Genomic DNA, 10,329 nt, shown 5'->3' on the forward strand with positions numbered 1-10,329 from the left:
TAAAATCTCTGCTGTGGCAAGGAGGTTGTCTTATCTTTTTAAATAGGAAAGTTTTGCTCCAAGCCAGTGGCAGGCTTTAAGCGATAAGCGTCCTGAGAGCAGCTCTTAACATTCACCAGATCTTTTACCCAGATAAACTGATCAAGCAACCAGCCTCTCAGCTGTCTTAGGACTTTCCTAACATCCAGAAATTGCTTAATGTTCTTTTCAACAGAAAATCAGGAACAGTAGAAAAGTGGACCTTTTTTTTTTTTTTTATGCAAAAATGATCTTCGCTATTGTGAAGCTCGCTTTGCTATTGTGGGTATTTCAGAGTCAAAAAGAAAGCAACTAGTTAATGAATTAAAGGCACTATGATAAGCCTTGAAGTCAGTCTCCAGCAGGAGGTGCTATGTAGGTCCAGGGAGCAATCCACAACCATACACTACTTCACCACCTCCTTCTGACTCAACCAGCTGTGCCTGGGCTGGAGGTAGAGGGCGAGGTGCTCTTTTCTCTACCTGGAAGGAGATTATTTCATGCTGGGAGAAAACAGGGTGAGTGAAGGGAAGAGAAGGACCCTGACTGCCTCCCTCAGTCGCTGGGATGATACTGACTGAGAAGGACATGCCCACATCAGACCTGGGAGACTAGTTTTATCTCCTTGCCCAATCTGACAGCCACTTTTGGCTTTATAATCATATTGACCAAATAAATTTTTTTTTCATTTTTTTAATGTTTATTTTTGAGAGAGAGAGAGAGAGACACAGACAGAGACAGAGACAGAGCATGAGTTGGGGAGGAGCAGCGAAAGAGGGAGACACAGAACCCAAAGCAGGCTCCAGGCTCTGAACTATCAGCACAGAGCCCGACAAGAGGCTCAAACTCACGAACGGCGAAATCATGACCTGAGCTGAGTCATACACTTAACCGACTGAGACATTAAGGTACCCCATATATTAAAAAGTTGATTTATTATTGGTAAGGATATAGGGAAATAGGTTTAAAGTGCACATGTCCTTTGACCCAACAATTCTACTCCTAATAATGTACCCTAAGGATATATTCACGTGTGGAGAAGTGATGTCAAGAATACTTGAAGCAACATCGCTCATAATAGCAAAAGTTTCAAAACAGCTTAATGGAGGACCACTTAGATAAATTATGGGAGAGTCTTGTATCAGGCTCCTCCAAGCCTCAGCACTGAGCGGTAGGCTTCTGAGTGGGGTGCTCTGGGAGTTCCTGGGGTGGACTGGTCGTAAGATTTGGTAGGCTAAATAATGCCCCCCCCCCATGTCCTAATCCCCAGAATCTGTGAGTGTTATCGTTTATGGCTAAAGGGACTTTGCATATGTGATTAAGGATCTTGAGATGGGGAGACAATCTTGGATTATCTGAGTGAACCCGATGTGGTCTTTATAAGAGGAATATGGGAAGAGACAGAGGAGAAAGTCCTGTGGTGACAGAAGCAGAGATTGGAGTGATGTGACTCAAAGATGGAGAAAGAGGCCATAAGCCATGGAATACAGGTGGCTACTAGAAGCTGAAAAAGGCAAGGAAAATGGATTTTTTCCCTCAGAACTTCCAAAAGGAACCAGCCCTGATGTACCCTGACTTTAACCCTGGCAACTAATTTCTGACTTCTGACTTCCAGAAACATGATAGAATAAATTTGTGTCTTTGTGAGTGTGCGTGTGTGTGTGTGTGTGTGTGTGTGTGATTTTAAACCAGAAGTTTGTGGCAATTTGTTACAGCAGCAACAGGAAACTAATACACAGGGTATTTTAGCCTTGAGAGTTCAAAGCCACTGGTCCAGCCAAACCCGGCCCAGGGACCAGGAGGGTTTCTAAGAGAAGTGCCCACTAGAGGTGAAACTCCATCCCTGTTCTGGTTCTCCATGTCCCATTCATTCTCATCTATTCATTGGCATTGGCGTTGGAGCTCCTTCAGGAGCAAGGGAGTCAACAGAGAAGTCATACCACAGATGTCCAGGCTATGAGCAACCAGGATCTTCTACTCAGGATTAGTTCACAAAAAGGCATGGAAAGGCCCCCACCCACACTGGCAGCTCTCACAAGCGCAACACTATCAAGTGCCCCACTGGCATTTGTACCTTCTACAGAGATTTCCTCGGACTCCTGTTGTTTCTGGTCCCTGAGTTTAGAGTTCTAAAGAACATAGGTGCTCTGGCTTGATGGTCTTCCTCTCTTTGCAAGTTGAGGCACGACAGTCCTTCCAAGCAAGAGGGAGGCCACCCTCCCAGCTGGGGGACTCTGAGGATGGTCAGGTAGTGACTTCCTCCTGCAGATGTACTTTCTCCCTTGACAGTCCGGGAGTGCTGATGCCCTGGTAGGAGCCAGCACAGTGGAAAAGGCACAAAAGACCTTCCTCTGTCCTCCACTAGTGCTCTATTTTGATCATGTCATATATCTGCTCTTCTCTCTTCCCTGTCAGAGACGAAGAGAACAGGATCTATCTACCCTGTTCTCTATTTTTTGACTGGAAAACTATTGATTTTGAAAATAAAATATAAATGAGACTGTATATTAACAGTAACAGAAAGGTGCATAACTCCTAATTAAAAAAAATGCTTTATTTATTTTTGAGAGACAGAGAGAGCGCAGGGGAATGATGAGGGAGGGAGACACAGGATCCGAAGAGGCTCTGTGCCAACAGCAGACAAGCCAGAGTGGTGCTTAAACTCATGAACTGTGAGATCATGACCTGAGCCGAAGTCACTCACTCGACCAACTGAGCCACCCAGGCGCCCCGGATTTTTTTTTAAGTTTGTTTATTTTGAGAGAGAGAGCATGTACAAGTGGGGGAGGAGTAGAGAGAGAATTTGAAGCAGGCTCTGTATCAGTGCAGAGCCCAGTGTGGGGCTCGAACCCACAAACCCATGAGATCATAATCTGAGCCAAAATCAAGAGTTGGACACAACCAACTGAACCACCCAGGAGCCCCATAACTCTAATTTTAAAACCAAGGAGGGAAAAAAAGGCCAGAGAAAAACAAAAAATGCTCTAATTTTGGAAGAACAGGATCATAAAATAGAAGTTTTATTTGCACCGTGTAGTTCAGTGTGATATTTCCTATTCTGGAGCACTAGCTATGGACAGCCTTATGTCTGAGGCAAGAGAGTAGTGAGTAGAACTGAGGAAAGATGCGGAACTACAGCCACAGACCATCTGATGACATTCTCATTTTCTGAACCATGTGATAACACTGCTACCACTCGTTCTCTTGCAGGTATGTATCCTCCTGCTTCCATCTTTGTATATCTGCTGCCATCTTCCACTGAAGGTATGTATGCTTACCCTGGGTTAGGAGTAGAAGAAGACACACACATCTCTGATCAGCCCTGGTGACAATCCGCTAAATGAAGGGTGCCTGTCCAGGACAGAGTGTTAGTAAATATGGGGAGGCCATCTGCCTTGAACTGTGCACTTCTCTCAGGGCGTTCTGTAGCCATTGTAACTTAGCCGCTGTTTATCACAACGAGCCATCTGCTGTTGGGAGTGAGTAGATGCTTGCCCGTTGCCTCCCACCTATCTATTGTTCTAAGACTACCCATTTTGGGGGCACCTGGGTGGCTCAGTTGGTTAAGCATCCGACTTCGGCTCAGGTCATGTCTTGCAGTTCATGGGTTCGAGCCCCGTGTTGGGTTCTGTGCTGACAGCTCAGAGCCTGGAGCCTGCTTGGTATTCTGTGTCTCCCTCTTTCTCTGACCCTCCCCCATTTATACTCTGTTTCTCTCTCTCAAAAATAAATAAACATTAAAAATTAATGTTTAATTAATAAAAACTTTTTAAAGAAATAAAAATAAATAAAAAGACTACCCATTTTGGGGACACCTGGCTGGCTCAGCTGGAAGAGCTTATGACTCTTGATCTTGGGGTTGTGAGTTCGAACCTCATGCTGGGTGTAAAAATTACTTAAAAATAAATAATCTTTAAAAAAGGGGGGGGGGGAACTACTCATTTTGTTGAAGAGAGAAAGAGTGAAAGCAAGCAGCTCACTGGCAAAATGTTCAGGATCTCCTACATCTCACTCTCCAAATTCATGGCAGCCTTGAACGAAAAGGAGAATGGCTACTCTTTAAAAGAGAGAGAGGATCAATACCACATAAGGTTTGAAATGCTCTCCTAACACACCTTCACCATTCCAAATCCTCTCCAGTGTTGTAAAAGATCATGACGCCAGTAAGTGTTAAAATGAATTCAGCTAACTTCTTCTTTCTTTGTCACTGTGTATCAGAAGAACATGAGGAGGGAATAAAGCTCACTGTTTCTTATTCATCCTATATATTCTATGAGTAAGGACCAACTCATTCAGAGGAAAAGAGCCTGAAACTAGGAAGTTGATCCATGGCCTAGTGTGCTCAGAGTAGAAAAGTTTTCAAGTTGTCTTAAACAATTCTTCAGTCAGTGAGAAACCAAAACTGAATTACAAAACTGAATTACATAGTTGTAACCATACACCAATGAGAATGTATAAACTTCAACTACATGTGAAAGTACGGATGATCCTCACGAACATAATACTAGGCAATAGGAGTTAGACACAGAAGACTACAGGCAGAGCTATTCTTGCTATCTGAAGTCAGGCGGGTGGGTACCTTCGGTGGGGAGGTGAGTTAGGGATAGGAACAGAGCCCAGAGGCATGCTGGCAGGGCCAGCTTCATGAGTGTGTACACAGGGCCCTGCACTCAAAAAGATCCCACGGGGGCGCCTGGGTGGCGCAGTCGGTTAAGCGTCCGACTTCAGCCAGGTCACGATCTCGCGGTCCGTGAGTTGGAGCCCCGCGTCAGGCTCTGGGCTGATGGCTCAGAGCCTGGAGCCTGCTTCTGATTCTGTGTCTCCCTCTCTCTCTGCCCCTCCCCCGTTCATGCTCTGTCTCTCTCTGTCCCAAAAATAAATAAAAGTTGAAAAAAAAATGAAAAAAAAATATCCCACGGTGGTTGCCTCCTGGGTGGCTCAGTCGGCTAAGCGTCTGACTTCAGCTCAGACGATGATCTCATGGTTCGTGGATTTGAGCCCCGCATCGGGCTCTGTGCTGACAGCTGGGAGCCTGGAACCTGCTTCAGATTCTGTTGTCTCCCTCTCTCTCTGCCCCTCCCCTGCTCACACTCTGTCTCTCTTTCTCTCCCTCTCAAAAATGAATAAACGTTAAAAAAGTTTTTAAGATTTTTTTAATGTTTTTAATGTTTATTCATTTTTTGATAGAGAGAGACAGAGCGTGAGTGGGGGATGGGCAGAGAGAGAGGGAGTCACAGAATCCGAAGCAGACTCCAGGCTCTGATCTGACAGCACAGAACCCGATGCGGGGCTTGAACTCACGAACGGTGAGATCATGACCTGAGCTGAAGTAAGACGCTTAACCGACTGAGCCACCCAGGCGCCCCTAAAAAAGTTTTTAAAAACAAAGCAAAATGAATTATTTCAAAATCAGGAAAACAACATAATTGATGAATAAATCTAAGATCTATTCTTTGGTATGGGAGGAAGCAAACAAAACAGATAAGCCACTAGCAAACATAATAAAAAAGAAAGGCAAAAAATAAATATAAATATACAAATTAGGAATGAGAAAGGGTTTACAGATGGGTACAGAAGAAATGATGAGAAATACAAGGGAGGGGATTCAATCAACATTTGCCCAATCCTATGCTAATACTATTTAAAATCTGAATGAAATGGACAATACTGAAGGAAATATAAATGACCAATAGAGACTCAAAGTAAGTAGAAAATCTAAACAGATAAATAATCTTGGACAAAAGTGGTCAAAAGCTATATACCAAAAAAGAAAGAAAGAAAGAAGAAAAAAAAGCAGAACTTAGATATGTTTATGAGCAACTTCTTTCAGATTTTCAGGAAATCAATCATTTTCTTACTATTAAAGCTATTCTAAAGCACAGAGAAAGAAGTAAAACATCCCAGTGTTTCACAAAGCCAAAATCTTATAAAGATTGTACAGCAATCTTCATGGACCAGTCCGATTTAAAACTACAGATGCAAAATGTCTAATTGAAATATACTAACATTATTTTGCAGGATTTGAAAACAACTTGACTAAGCACATTTATGTCAGGAAGGATAGAGTGGCATAAGGAAATCCATTAATCCAATTCGCCATATAGATAAATCAAAAGAGGAAACAGAATAAATAAGAGAAACATTAAAAATATGATATCATTTAATATTCATTCCTCATAAATATCTGATAAAAGGAAAAGACCTTTTTAACATAACACAGGTGTAAATCCTGTGTGTGTGCACTCACACACACACATACATTCATCAACCAGTATTACTCTTGTCTTTACTTTTTTAAATTTTAATTTTAATTATTTTCAGAGCACGAAAGCGGGGGAGAAGGGCAGAGAGAGAGACAGAAAGAGAAAGAGTCTCAAGCAGACTCCACACTTGGTGCAGAGCCTGACACAGGGCTCTATTCCAAAACTGGAGGGGTGCCTGGGTGGCTCAGTCGGTTGAGCGTCCGACTTCGGCTCAGGTCACGATCTCACGGTTCGTGAGTTCGAGCCCCGCGTCAGGCTCTGGGCTGATGGCTCAGAGCCTGGAGCCTGCTTCCGATTCTGTGTCTCCCTCTCTCTCTGCCCCTCCCCCATTCATGCTCTGTCTCTCTCTGTCTCAAAAATAAACATTAAAAAAAATTAAAAAAAAAAAATGGAGCCAAAATCAAGAGTCTGATGCTCAACTGACTGAGTCACCCAGGCACCCCATGTTTATTTTATTTTATTTTTTTTGAGTAAGCTCTACACTTAGCATGGGACTTGAACTCACACCCTAAGATCAAGAGTTGCAAGCTCTATCTACTGAGCCAGCCTGACACCTAACCTACTCCCGGTATTACTCTTAATATTCCCATTAGAGTCAGGAGCAAGACAAGGCTGCTCACCACCTCTCCTATTACTAGCACCATGCTCTAACCAGCTGAGCTAACTGGCCATTGAACACCTCTTTTATTATTTAATACTGTTCTGAAAGTGCTAGTTAATGGAATTGGACAATAAAAAATAAGTCTAAATACTGGAAGAAAATTATTATAAATTATATAATTATCTACCTAGAAATCCAAGATAATTAACTGAAAAATTATCAGAAACTATGTAAGACCACAGAACACATGCACATGAGAGTGCACGTGAGAGCAAGGGGCAGAGACAGAGAGAGAAAGAGAATCCCGAGCAGGCTTCATACTGTCAGTGGGGAGCCTGAATTAGGACTCGAACCCAGGAACCGTGAGATCATGACCTGAGCTGAAGTTGGACATTTAACTGAGCCACCCAGGCACCCTGACTTCTTGAGTATTTATTTTTTACTGGGCATTTCTCTGTGCTCTTGTGTTGTTTCTAACAACTGATTGACAAGCATACAGATACACAGGGCCCCGAAGTCAGCAGAGTTTGGTAGTGGTGGGTGGGAGTAGGGGTGGGCATCAAACACTTACAGCTTAGCTGCTTCAAAAACCTTGATGGTAAGGCAGGTGGTTCGGTCAACACTGGTGGGAGTGTGTGTGAGCAATCCTATCCCCCGACCTGAGCCCCTGGCTCAGTTAATATTCTGAAGCTGGTAACCAAGGATGAAGCCTTTTTATTCTGCACTTAGAAGTGAGCCTATAATAAATCAGAGGGGTTCTGGAAGCCCTCTTCCTTATCAGCACCTCATCAGACTGCAGCCAGAGCATAAAGTTGCTTGTCTGGGAGGGGCAGGAAAACCAGTCCAGATGGAGTACCAGGCTAAGAAAACAGAATCGCAGGCTCCTTTCTCAAGAGCAAAACTAGAGGAGGGGGATGGGGTTGTGGGGAAGCAAGGAAAAAGGAGGGTTCAGACATCAGGGACCTGAGAGGAGAGCCCCAACTACATCAGAAAAAGCAAAGGTATGGGACTTCAGGACTTGTGTCACAATTCTGTCCACCCTATCCTGTTTCAGAGGCTTTCCTCCTGACTCTCTCTTCAGTTGGCACCTAGGCACTTTGATTTGTTCTCTCATTCAATCCATACAACCACTCGTAACAGGTTTAAAAAAAATTTTTTTTTTAATTTTTTTGTTTAATGTTTATTTGTCCTTGAGAGAGTGAGACAGAGCGTGAGAGGGGGAGGGCCAGAGACAGGGAGACACAGAATCTGAAACAGGCTCCAGGCTCTGAGCTGTCAGCACGGAGCCCGACACGGGGCTCGAACCAAGAACTGTGAGAACATGACCTGAGCCAAAGTCGGATGCCCAACCGACTGAGCGACCCAGGCGCCCCTAAAAATTTTTTTTAATGTTTATTTTTGACAGAGAGAGAGAGAGAGAAAGAGAGAGAGAGAGCGAGCGAGCAGGGGAGGGGAAGACAGAGAGGGAGACACAGAATCTGAAGCTGGCTCCAGGCTCTGAGCTGTCAGCACAGAGCCTGATGTGGGGATCGAACCGTGAGATCATGACCTGAGCTGAAGTCAGACACTTAACCCACTGAGCCACCCAGGTGCCCCTCAGCAAATTATCATCATCCATCCCCTTCCTAGGATCTCCAGATCCATCTCAGTGTCTGTAAAACAGGACTAAGCAGGCTTTTTGTTTTGCTCACTCTATATTCCCCCAACTTTTGCAGAGACAACCCTACGTGTCTCACTCCCAAGGTAATGATGACTGAGATGGACAGATGCTCTGACCTCACTGTGCTTAATGTTTTATGAGTTTTCTGGAAGAAGGTTGCTAAGGAGCTAATAAGGATGCTTGCTGTCTGGTCTGATGGTTGTCCTGCATAGGTTGTGACCCTGTGATTCCTTGGGGACAAGAGGGAGGTCACAGAAATGGGATGGCATTCCAAAGACAGTGTGGAGTGTGGTTGTGCAGTGTTCCCCCTCCAGTGGTGTGACTCCAGCACCATCTAATCCCACTGGTTCCCTCAGGCCCAAGGCCTGAGGTCCCAGGTTGCCATACCCCCTACACACACACACACACACACACACACACACACACACACACACACACACCTTCTAGTAGCTTCTAAATCACCTTTTTTTTTAAGTTTATTTATTTTCAGAGAGAAAGATCACATGCAAGCTTGGGGGTGGGGGGGTGGGACAGAGAGAGAGAGAGCAAGAGAATCCCAAGCAGGCTCCCCACTGTCAGCACAGAGCCCAATACAGGGCTTGAACTCATGAGCCGAGCCATGAGATCATGACCTGAGCTGAAGTCGGAAGCTTAACTAACTGAGCCATCCAGGCACCTTTCATAACAGGTTTTTTGGCATTTTGTGTGTTTCTCTAGATGTCTTCCCTCTGATAAATATATTTGCTTAGGCTACTTTCTTAAAAATGAATTATTATGCAGTTTTTGTGACATTTTTTTCATTATATCTTAAATATCTTTTCATTCTGTACATATAGCTCTCTTATTATTTTTCAGACTGTGATTACTTAGTATTTAACAGACATTTGGATGGCCTCCAATTTTTGTTATTATAAACAATGCTTAGAATACACCTCCTCCAGATCTCCATTTGGCTGATTCCTTCACTTCATTCAGGTTCCTGCTCAAATGTTGCCTCCTCAGAAAGGTCTTCCCAGATGACACTATTTAAAATAGCACTTCCCTCCAACCCTCTACCACTTCATAATCTCTTACCCCCTCCCCTTTTAATAGCACTTATACTTATCACTACTTGATATTTTTTTGTACATTTGTTTATTTATATGCCTTGTCTGTCTCCACCAGAGGCCTCAAAAGTTTTCTGAAAGGACTTTGTTTTGTTTCACTGTTTTGTTTCACACAGTGCCAAGAGGAGTGCCAAGCCCATAGAGGACTCTCCCTAACTATTCACTGAATGAACTGATACAGTGATAAATATTCTTTTACATATTTTTTGCAGATCTATATAAACATTTCAGTAGAACTGCTAGGTCAAAGAGTATAAATACTTAAATTATAACAGAAAACATCAAACTAATCTTTTAAAAATGGTACCAATTTACACCCACCCCCATAGTAGACAAGAATGCATTTCCCCATATCCTCTACAACATACAATAGTATCAATTTTTGTAATATTTCTTCTTGATTTTAGAATTTAAAATACATGTGGGTTTTCTATGTTAAAACAAAAAAGTAAAGGCACAAGTCTAACTCTCTTTGGATCCCACTTCCCTCATTCCCACCAGACAAGATAATGTGCCCTGCTGTCCAGACTCTAGCATCACACTACGTAACTGTCTGGCCCATCAGCTGGGTCCAGCAACCTTGCTTCAACAAGTCTTCCAATTGGTTATCACTCTCACCTTACCCCATTCTTGCTGGGGTAGAAAGAGCTAATCTTTAAGCCAGTAGTAATACAGTCTCAG

The sequence above is a fragment of the Felis catus genome, chromosome D1 (assembly GCF_018350175.1).
Source record: "Felis catus isolate Fca126 chromosome D1, F.catus_Fca126_mat1.0, whole genome shotgun sequence".
Lineage (NCBI taxonomy): Eukaryota > Metazoa > Chordata > Mammalia > Carnivora > Felidae > Felis > Felis catus.